The sequence below is a fragment of the Balaenoptera borealis genome (assembly GCF_965194805.1).
Source record: "Balaenoptera borealis genome assembly, chromosome: 11".
NCBI lineage: Eukaryota > Metazoa > Chordata > Mammalia > Artiodactyla > Balaenopteridae > Balaenoptera > Balaenoptera borealis.
Window position 1 is genome coordinate 9,449,117 of NC_138868.1, and position 11,363 is coordinate 9,460,479.

Genomic DNA, 11,363 nt, shown 5'->3' on the forward strand with positions numbered 1-11,363 from the left:
GGGCTGCGGTGGTCCCACACGCACAGGGAGGGGGAGAGAAGACCACCACGGGCTCCTTCAGGCTCTTAGTCTGAGACCCAGCGATGTCTCGCCCAGAGGAGCCTGGTGAGTCCCTGGCCTGCGTCCTCCACCCACGGCCTACACTATCCCCGCTGGGACCCACATCACTTTCCGTCCATCAGGGTGATGCAGCGTCCTCAAACACAGGTGTTCACGAAACGAACTAGAACTTTATTTATCATCTATCTCTATTTTTATAACTAAAATAGTTACAGTTTATATTTATATATTTTATATGTAATGTATTTTATCACATATACATATAAACATACCTAATACATACAATAATAATATATAATATTTATATGATAACTAAAATAACGAAAATAAAATGTAATTTCAGTCTCAAGCCTTCACTCTGCTAAGGGGGGTGGAAACTTAGTCTCGGCCCCCTTGGGGCTTCTCCTGTCCAGAGCTGTGCCTAACTTCCAGGGGGGCTTGTTCAGAACCAAGGCTTTGGTGGGGTTTGTGTGGTGAGAGCGTCTGGTGCTTGATGTCACCGGTCACCAGCTCATCTCTTGTTGCTGGCCATCAGCCTGTGCAGGCCTCCAGTTCACGGGCTTTCTCTGCCACCTCGGGGCCACTCCTGGGTGCACAGAATCCCACAGCTGCTCCCACGTGGTGCGGGGCTGGGAGATTCTGCTGTGACACCACCTAAGATGTTATCACACATCCGTTTCTTCTTTGGGGGGTTTTGCTCTCTGCTATCATATTCTTCAGACCCATCTGAGGACTTTGCCATCTCACTAAGGCTTGGTCTCTCTCGTGGCTTACCTGGTGGATTTGATAACCAGAGAGGATCCGTTTTTAACGCCTCCCTACTGTAGGCAACAAAACTTATTCTCATTAACAACTGTGAAATGAAATGAAGAAAAGAAATGAAATGCAGACAGTGATCACTGATTTATTTATCTGTCAAGATCATTTTCTTTTATTGAAATACACACACCCTGCTGGCAAATATAAATATCAGAGCACACAGATATTCACACATTAAAACACAGCTATTCAGCACTACTTACAATAACCAAGCAACCTAAAAGTCCATCGACAGATGAATGGATAAAGAAGATGTGGTACATACAACAGAATATTACTTAGCCATAAAAAAGAATGAAACAATGCCATTTGCAGCAACATGGACTAACCTGGAGATGATCATACTAAGTGGAGAAAGTCAGAAAGAGAAAGACAAATACCACAGGATATCACCTACATGTGGAATCTAAAATATGACACAAATGAACTTATTTATGAAACAGAAACAGACTCACAGACATAGAAAACAAACTTATGGGGACTTCCCTTGTGGTCCAGTGGTAAAGAATTCACCTTCCAATGCAGGGGACGCAGGTTCGATCCCTGGTCGGGGAACTAAGATCCCACATGCTGAGGGGCAACTAAACCCACTCACCACAACTACTGAGCCTGCACGCCTCAAGCAGAGAGCCCGCGTGCCGCAAACCACAGAGCCCGCACGCCACAATTACAGAGAGGAAAAGCCGCACGCCACAACTAGAGAGAAGCCCACGTGCCACAACGAAAGATCCCGCATGCCGCAACGAGGATCCTGCGTGCCACAACTAAGACCAGATACACCCCCCCAAAAAAAAGAAAACAAACGTATGGTTACCAAAGGGAAAAGGGGGTGGGGGAGGGATAAATTAGGAGTTTGGAATTAGCAGATACAAACTACTATATATAAAATAGATAAACAACAAGGCCCTACTGTATAGCCCAGGGAACTACATTCAATATCCTGTGATAAACTATAATGGAAAAGAATATGAAAAAGAATATATATATGTATATATCTGAATCACTTTGCTGTACACCAAAAACTAACAAAACATTGTAAATCAACTATACTCTAATAAAAAAAAAACCCGCAAAAAAACAAAAGCACAGCTATTTATTCAGTAGTTTGTATATTTACCTAATGAACTCTGATCCTTTGGTTATAATCTGCTACATTAATACCTTATGTAAATAATTATCCAATTAAAATTCAGCCAGAAGTAAAGTTTTATAAAACTGAAATATGTACCTGCAAAAGGTAAAATTAGGCAACTACTAAATTGTACCACTGATGTACTGTTTTATTTATTTGATTTGTTCTTTAGTTTTAAAACAATCAGCGGTTGAAAAAAGAATACATTTCAACTTTAAAGATATTAAAATTCAGTCCAATATTTCATGTATGAATGAAAATGTTCACTTCCTAAACAAAAAGATTATACCTTACAGTGTTTTACTGTTTAAAATTTTAAACCCAAAGAAAAGCTCAAGTGGCCTAAGATGACAGAAATGAAGCAATTCAAGTTCTCTTTCTTGCTTTTTACAAGCACAGCACTTTTGGTTGTTTACTTTGAATTTGCTGTTTGAGCACAGTAGTACGTAGCACACAGGAGTTGGAGACGAACTGAATCTGAAGCCAGCTCCAAGGATTCTGCCCCTTCACAAACTTACTCTTTTTTTTTAAGCCACTGATAAAATAATGTTTTTTATTACAACAGAATAGAGTATACAGATTTATAGCAAAACAACATAAAAAAACTAGATAAATGAAAGAAAACAAACTGTAAAATTGACTCAAGTAAACTTAAAGATATGCTAGCACAGTAACCAAAGAAATCAAAGAACCCTAAGAATCAGAAGGTCCAGCTGATTTTACAGGCAAGTTTTACTAAACTTTTAGGTAATAATAATAGTGATAGTAATAATAGATAATGTATATTGAGCTGTATCTATGTTCCAGACAGTATGAAGTGCTTTACATAGTGAGCAAATTTAATTTTCACAGCAATCTAAGCAGATAGTCAGTGGCTTCTATGTGAAAACTTTCAACGTTGGCAAGCTTTCTACTTTGTACTTAGCCTGTTCTTTTGTTGAATAGCTTTAACCAACAATTTTCTTTTTACATACATGCAAGTATCCTCTATTATTCCCACCTATTAGCTCTAGTTCTGCCTTTTAGAGCTATATGACATAAGTGAACCTCTTCTTTCATGTGACAATCCTTTATATCCTGGAAAGCCATTATCATGTCTGCTTTCTCTTGTTTAAGAGACTTCATTTAAGATCTGTACAGGGACTTCCTTGGCAGTCCAGTGGTTAAGACTCTGTGCTTCCACTGCAGGGGGTACAGGTTTGTTCCCTGGTTGGGGAACTAAGATCCTGCATGCCACGTGATGCGGCCAGAAAAGAAAACAAAAGAAACATTTTGGGTTTCCCTGGTGGCGCAGTGGATAAGAATCTGCCTGCCAGTGCAGAGGACACAGGTTCGATCCCTGGTCCGGGAAGATCCCACATGCCATGGAGCAACTAAGCCCGTGCGCCACGACTACTGAGCCTGCGCTCTAGGGCCCACGAGCCACAACTACTGAGGCCGCGTGCCACAACTATTGAAGCCTGCGCACCTAGAGCCCGTGCTCCGCAATTAAGAGGCGTGCATGCAGCAACAAAGAGTAGCCCCTGCTCGCCACAACTAGAGAAAGCCCGCGTGCAGTGAAGACCCAACGCAGCCAAAAATAAATTAAAAAAAAAAAAAAAAAAGAAACGTTTTGTATAAACTATTTAATATCCATGTTTTCCCACCTTCTAGTCCTGTAGCCCTCCTAATTTCCTGCATGGGTTTACAAAGATTGCTATTAGTAGTTTTGTGTTCCTGTCTTCACGACAAACTTACTCTTGACATGAACCCATTGGAGACCAACTGTATAACTGGGAGTTCTTAGAAATAATTTCCACGTAGAATACAATGCCTGTTAAAAGATAAGCAATAAACATGTGCTAATTTGGAGCTTACATGTATATTATGAAAACTCTACATTACCTGTATCAGATGTTTGCAACTTGGACTTAGGAGAATATTCCAGGTAGGAGTATTTTATCACTGACATTGTTTAGAATGGCTGGTGCATGGTGATAGTATATAGACATAGAGAATGGACTTGAGGACACGGGGTGGGAGGGGGAAGCTGGGGCGAAGTGAGAGTAGCATCGACATATATGCACTACCGAATGTAAAATAGCTAGTGGGAAGCAGCAGCATAGCACAGGGAGATCAGCTCGGTGCTTTGTGATGACTTAGAGGGGTGGGATAGGGAGGGTGGGAGGGAGGCTCAAGAGGGAGGGGATATGGGGACATATGTATGCATATGGCTGATTAACTTTGTTGTACAACAGAAACTAACACAGTATTGTGAAGCAATTATACTCCAATAATGATCTATTAAAAAAAAAAGCATATAGACTTTTAGGGAGTCTTATCATTGTTTTTAAATCCTCTTACTGCCTGCACTTGGAGGCCACTAGTTTCAGCAGGGACCACCAATCCGTGGTAATACAGGCATGTCGTTTTATTACGCTTTGAAGATTGTGTTTTCTACAAATTGAAGGTTTGTGGCGACCCTGTGTTGAGCAAGTCTATTGGTGCCATTTTTTCCAACCACATTTGCTCGATTCATGTTTCTGTGTCACGTTTTGGCAATTCTTGCAGTACTTCTAACTTTTTCATTATTGTTTGTTATGGTGATCAGGGATCAGTGCTCTTTGGTGTTACTATTGAAAAAACATTATGACTCGCTGAAGGCTCTCTGGTGGTTGGCATTTTTAAGCAATAAAGTATTTTTAAAATCAATTTTTATTGGAGTATAGTTGCTTTACAATGTTGTGTTAGTTTCTACTGTACAGCAAAATGAATCAGCTATACATATGCATATATTACCTCTTTTTTGGATTTCCTTCCAATTTAGGTCGCCACAGTGCATTAAGTAGAGTTCCTGGTGCTATACATTATGCTCTCATTAGTTATCTATTTTATACATAGTATCAATAGTGTCACACATATCAATATGTGTCAATCTCAGTCTCCCAATTCTTCCCACTCCCCCCTTTAAGCAATAAAATATTTTTTGATTAAGGTATGTACATTGTTTTTTACTTGTTTGTTTTCTTCTACTTGAAGTATAGTTGATTTACAATGTTGTATTACTGTCAGGTGTACAGCTGTATCTTTTTTTAAAACATAATGCTATTGCACACTTAATAGACTACAGTATAGTGTAAACATAACTTTTATATGCACTGGGAAACCAAAAATTCGTATGACTTGCTTTATTGCGGTGGCCTGCAACTGAACCCACAGTTGTACCTGTTCTGGCTCTGTGCTTCCCCGCTGCCCTGGGAATCCTTTCCTAGTCTGGGGGTGCGGGGGGCTCAGGAAGCCTGGCTCTTACACAAAACGAGTGCCTGGAGCTCTTTCCATTCCTCTGAAAGCCTAGGCTTTTGATCTGCAAAAGCCGGGAAAAGATCCCCCCTTTCTCTGCCTTCTCTGTCACAGCCCTTCCCTGGGGCCACCTGGATCAAGGCAAGAGGCAAGAGAGGAAAGTAAATAAGAGGAAAAATAACATAGGTTAATGTTTCAAAAACTTGCCACTGCGAGTGAATGTCTTGGGAAGAATCTCCTCCACTGGTGCCCCAGGGAGTGGGCAGACACAGGGCTGCTGCCCCCCAGGGGGCGACGTCCCATGAGGTCCTTGCTGTCTCTCCAGCCGAGACAGTGTGGAAGAGGCCAGGTTGCCCGGGCCCCAGCCTCCACGATCACCCGGTGGCTCTCCGGTGGCTCTCCGGTGGCTCTCCGGTGGCTCTCCGCAGCTGCCTCTGGCTTGCCGCAAGCTTGAACTCCGGGAGGTTCTGCCTCTGGGGTCTGGAAGGGCTAGAGGGAGCGAGCATCAGCTCCATCCTCTGCTCTGGAGAAGGGGTCTCAGGCCCAGAGAGATGCCGTAAAATCATCAGAGGTTGCACAGAGAGTTGGGGCAGAGACAGGACTTGAGCCAGGCGTCTTCCCGCTGGTCTGAGCTGCAGAGCACAGCTCGGCTGGCTGCTTATTGCTCAGCTCTAAGTGCACCCAGCGTCTTACGACCGAACAGTTTGATGCGTTTATGCTGTGAACCTCATGCGTCCTTGGGGCCTGGAAAAATGCGGAAAAACAGCCTCTGATGCTGTCATTTACTTTCCTCTAAACTCACTGGTGGTCTTTCCCCGGTAGATGAAGAATGCCAGGAAATACGATAACTAGAGAACAGGCGTCCCTCCATCCCAGGGGCTGGAGCGGAAGACGCACTGGTCAGGCGAGGCCAGCTGGGAGCAGTCTGTCCCACAGTGGCCCCGAGAGACCTGTGCCGGACAGGTGTCCTGGCCTGAGGGGACAGAAAGTACGGGGGCTCCTCCTTGGGCCTCTGGCGCAGCATGGGGCTCACGGCATGTCCACAGCTCACTCCTGAGGTCCGTCCTCCCCGGGGCAGCCAGCGCGATCTTTTAAAAATAAATCAGATCATGTCACCTCTCCGTGTAAGCCCTTCTTGGCTTCCCACAACACTCAGAATAAAATCTCAAGTCTCACCTGGTCCACATGAACTGGTGTGACCTGTCCCCACCTGTCTCTGCAGTCCCATCTTGTGTCACACATCCCCCCCCCGCCCCCCAACTCAGTACCCTGTGGCCACGCTGGCCTTCCTCCCTGCAGGGCACGTGGAGGGCAAGCCCACCTCTGGGGCTTTGCTTTCGCTCTCCCTCTGCCTGGATGCTTCATCCCAGATTATTTCCTGATTGCAGCTCTCACAGCCCCTCTGTGGATAAGCCTTCCCTGATCACTGCGCCCCCTCTCCCCAGTCGCTCTGGATTTCAGAATCTGGCTTTCTTTCCTTTAGAGCCTTCATTACCATCTGAAATGATCTCATTTACGTGTTTGTCTATTATTTGTCTTCCCCTCCCTCCCCCAACGTAAGCTCCATGCTCACCTATGATTCTCCAGGGCCCGTGCACATAGTAGGTGCTTATTAAGTATTTGTTGAATGAATGGATGGGGCTCTGAGCCTCTCACCCCACCAGCCTCAGCACCAGGTGTTCTGTGAGCGTCAGTGGTGGGGAGGACGAGGATGGCACTCAGAGCAGGGCCTGGCACATACTAAATACTAAAATACTGTGTTTCCTGTGACAATTATTGCACCCAGGCCCAGGGGCTTGGCCTCAGTAATTTCCCCATTTCCTGAGATGCACTCAGCTGTCCTTCCCCATCTTTACCTGCTGAGATCTCCCTGCGTACACCGACCTTCCATTCTCATCTCCACTTGCTGAAACCCTTCTCACCTTCGAGACTCAGGCCAAAGGCACCTTCCACTAAGACTCCTCTCACCTCTTCAGGGAGAATGTGGCATCAGCAGTGACGGCAGCAGCAATAACTCCCACCCGCCCTCTGCCCGGCACCGCACTCAACTCCATCTCTCATTCGGCCTTACAACAGTCCTACGAGGTAGGTTCTGCTCCCGTCCCCATTTCAAAGATGGAGAAACTGAGGCTTAGGAAGTTGCCGGAAGTCTCGCAGTCACAAGTAAAGGAAGGAGTAAGTCAGACAGAGAAAGACAAATATCATGTGATATCACTTATATGTGAAATCTAAAAAAAAAAATTGTGAAAATGGACTTATTTACACAACAGAAATAGAGTCACAGATGTAGAAAACAAACTTATAGTTACCAAGGGGGAAACGGGGGAGGGAGGGATAAATTGAAAGATTGGGATTGACATATACACACTACTATATATAAAATAGATAACTAATAAGGACCTACTGTGTAGCACAGCGAACTCTACTCAATACTCTGTAATGGCCTATATGGGAAAGAATCTAAAAAAGAGTGGCTTCACGTATATGTATAACTGAATCACTTTGCTGTACACCTGAAACTAACACAACATTGTAAATCAACTATACTCTAATAAAAATTTTAAAAAAAGTCAAAGTTTAAACAAAACAAAACAAGTAGAGGAGGGAGGATCTAGACCCCGGGAAGCTGACCCCAGCCACGATCTCCAGCCCCTGTGCTGAGGGCCCCCACCCTGCCCCTGCCATTGACCATCCCACCTCCAGCCCCGTGTTTTGGAACCTGGGACATCGCTGGGGGGGGATTAAACCTAATTCTGGCCCTTCCTCCCTCACCCCGAGCACCTGCTGTTTTTATTGACAAGAAAAATTGGTTCCATAGAACTATTGTGAAAATTTTGAAGGAAAAGAAGATCAGGTGCGGGAAAGGGACTAACAGAACTTGGCAAATAGAAGGCAATTACTGTAAATCGCATCTTAACATTTTTGTGTAATTACATACTTCTCTGTGGTTCAAACTGCTCAAGAGTTAGTTTTAAAATACAATCCTGGGACTTCCCTGGCAGTCCCGTGGTTAAGACCCGGCACTCCCAATGCAGGGGGCCTGGGGTCGATCCCTGGTCAGGGAACTAGATCCCGCGTGCTGCAACGAAGATCCTGCATGCCACAACTAAGACCCGGCGCAGCTAAATAAATAAATGAGTAAATAAGTAAGTAAGTAAATAAATAAATATTTAAAAAATAAAATAAAATAAAATACAACGCTGACTGAAATAATTAAGTTCTCCCACCCCGCCCCCATCTCCCCTCTGGAAGGCTGGGCCTCTGTGAGGAAAGGCCCATGACCTGAAGCTGGCCGTCCTCCCAACAGGCGACACAGCGCCCAGCACAGGGATGTTTGGAACGATGCAGGACTTTGAGCTTTTTTTCTCTTAGCCTCAGAAGTGTCATCTGTAAATTGGGGCTAGTGGAGGCCGCCAGCCATCCCTCTCAGAGGGGCTGTCAGAGTTCAGCAAGTGACGGGAGGAAGCCCGTGCATTCCAGAGGCCTCGGCTTGAGAGGTTTGAGGGGAGCGTGAGGGGAAGAGACTGTGGTTGGCCGGGGCCTAGGGCTTGGCCCTGCTTCAAGGGTCTCACAGGCATATGGGGAGGCAGATGGACAAGGTGACCATGGTTCATGGACTGTTCCCTAGGAGCTGCTCAGAGGAGGAAAAGACAGAAAGGCTTCCTGGAGGAGGTGTCTTTGAGTTGGGTGGGTGGGTGGGAGCTGGAAGGAAGCGAGGTCAGAGCTGGGAGAGGCCGGCCCCTCCACCGGCTGTTCTCCACATGCCGAGCCTGGGGCTGGTACTGGGGACACCGTTTAGAGTGGGAGACAGATGCTAATCGCAACAGTGACAGTTTCCATGAAGGAGAGATTCTGGCATGGAAGAGGGATCACTGGGCCTGGGTGTTGGAGCAAGGGTCCCTTGGGTGGGCTCTGAGATCAGCAGGCGCTGTCTAGTGGGGGGAGGAAAGGGGGCTCTGAGCAGAGGGAAGGGTGTGTGAAGCTTGGTGGCCGGAGGGAGCGGGGCCCTGTAAGAAGCCGGCATGGCCGAGGCCCATGAGCTCGATGAGCCGGAGACCTCTGCGTAGGGGCCCGTCCACACAGAGCCTAGAGTGACAAAGGGGCGTTTGGGTTTAGCTTGGTCACAGGACACCTCGAAAGGTACTAAAGTGGGGTGCAGGGCAGGCTGGAGCAGGGGCAGTGGGGGCAGGGGGCACAGACGGGGGACGTGCACCTGGTGGATGGAGGAGAATGGGGCTTGTTGGGGTGGGGGAGGGCAGGTGGGCACAGCTCAGTTCACGGAGTCTTCTAGAAGCACCACTCTGGAGGGCGGGCTGGGATTGGGGTGGAGTTTGAGTTCATTGTTATTTCGACTCTGTGGTCATGGCTGTTATGTTTGTTAAATGAATGCAAACAATCCCGCTGATTGGGCTCATGAACTTGGATTCAGAGAGGGACACTGCCCACACATCCACACCCATGCAGGCCTGGGGCTGGGCCTGAGCCTGACTCTGTCCTCAGCCCCACAAGCAGTCCTATCATCCAGATGGGGAGTTGGCTGCAGAAATGGCCCCCCGGGGCCGATTCCAGGCTGGTGACCTGGGCGCCCTAGCCGTGGACCTGCGTTCTGCCTGTTTCCTGCCCCTCTCATGTTCTCACGGAGCCCAGCCCCGCTTCCCCACCCAGGCCCTGACCTGCTGGAGCCACTGCCAGTAGGGCCTTCACCTCAACTGGGAGCTGACGTCTCTCCTGCAACAGCAAGGGGGCCCCTGACCCTGAGCCCATGGACGGTGGGGCCTGGGGCCTCGTGGTGGGCCCGCCTCTGGGCTGGGGTTAGAAGGGGTGATGGGCAGCGCTGGCCCTGTTTCCCCAGGTCTTGGGTGGGTTTGCCCCCGGCGGGCGCCGCTGTGACTAGGGCTGAGGCATGGGCTGTCATCCAGCCTCCTCAGGCATCCCTGCTTGCTCGCCTGGGCAGTCCCATCTCCCCTGGCCTCGCTTTTCCCATCTGAAAAATGGGCATAGCACCGGGTGGGCAGGGTTGTTGGGGTTAGGGAGGGTGAGTGGCAACACGGTTGGCCTTGGACACTCCTTGTTCCGACCCCGAAGATGAGCGGCCCTGCAGTGTGGCCCAGCTCTGGGGAGAGGCTTTCCCAGGCCCGGGGTCTCCAGGCCTTTCTCAGGGAGGCTCCCTCTGCCAGGAGATGAGCTCACAGGGCGGGCCGGGCCTCGGGGGCCACACATCCGTTGTCCTCCCTTTCCTGGGAGTTGGTCCAGAGACAAGGAGCAGGGCGTCTGGTTTTCATCGGGTGCCTGTTTCTAATTCCTTTGGCCTCTGAGCTCCTTTTCAGAAGGAGGAATATGCACTTAACTGATTGTGACCCAGCACGGTGCTGAGGAAAAGGTGCTGGGCTTGGCATCGAGGAGAGCAGGGTCCGGGGCCTAACCGGGCCACTTACTGGTGTGTGACCTCGGTGAGGTGTTCCCTGCCTCTCAGCATCCAGGGCCCCGTTTGGAAAATGGGACTAATGATTTCCGCCCTGTCTACTCCACAAAGTAGAGAGAGATGGGAAAGTGCTTTGTAAACTGCAAAATATGAAACTTCCCCTCTGCGGCGGCGTGGTTGTAGGTGGGGTCCTGCCCAGGGGCCTTGCCCCACACGGGGGCAGCCAGGCCTGCTGGCCGAGCCCCGGGTCTGTGTCTCCAAAAGGTCAAAGCAACTTTAGGTCCAAGGAATGGAGACCCATTTTAGGAGCTGCTGGCTGGGGACCCTAAGCATGGCAGGAGCTCAGAAAAGGAAGAGTTCAGTCTGGTTGGCGTGGCCTGGGAACAAAGTAACACACTAATGAGCTAACGCTTACTGAGTGCTCACTACGTGCCCGGCACACTTCTAAGACTTTACACACTTCTGTGTATTAACTGATCGAGTATCACAGCCACCCTCGGAGGGAGGTTACTGTTACTCCCCCTGTAAACCCTTCAAGGGTGGAAAGGCATTTTGGGAGAGGGGAAGGGGTGGGCAGAGGCTGGGGAGCCCCTCGCACGCAGGGGCCGCGGGAGGAGCGGGCCCAGGGGTAGGGGTCCGACACCACAGCAG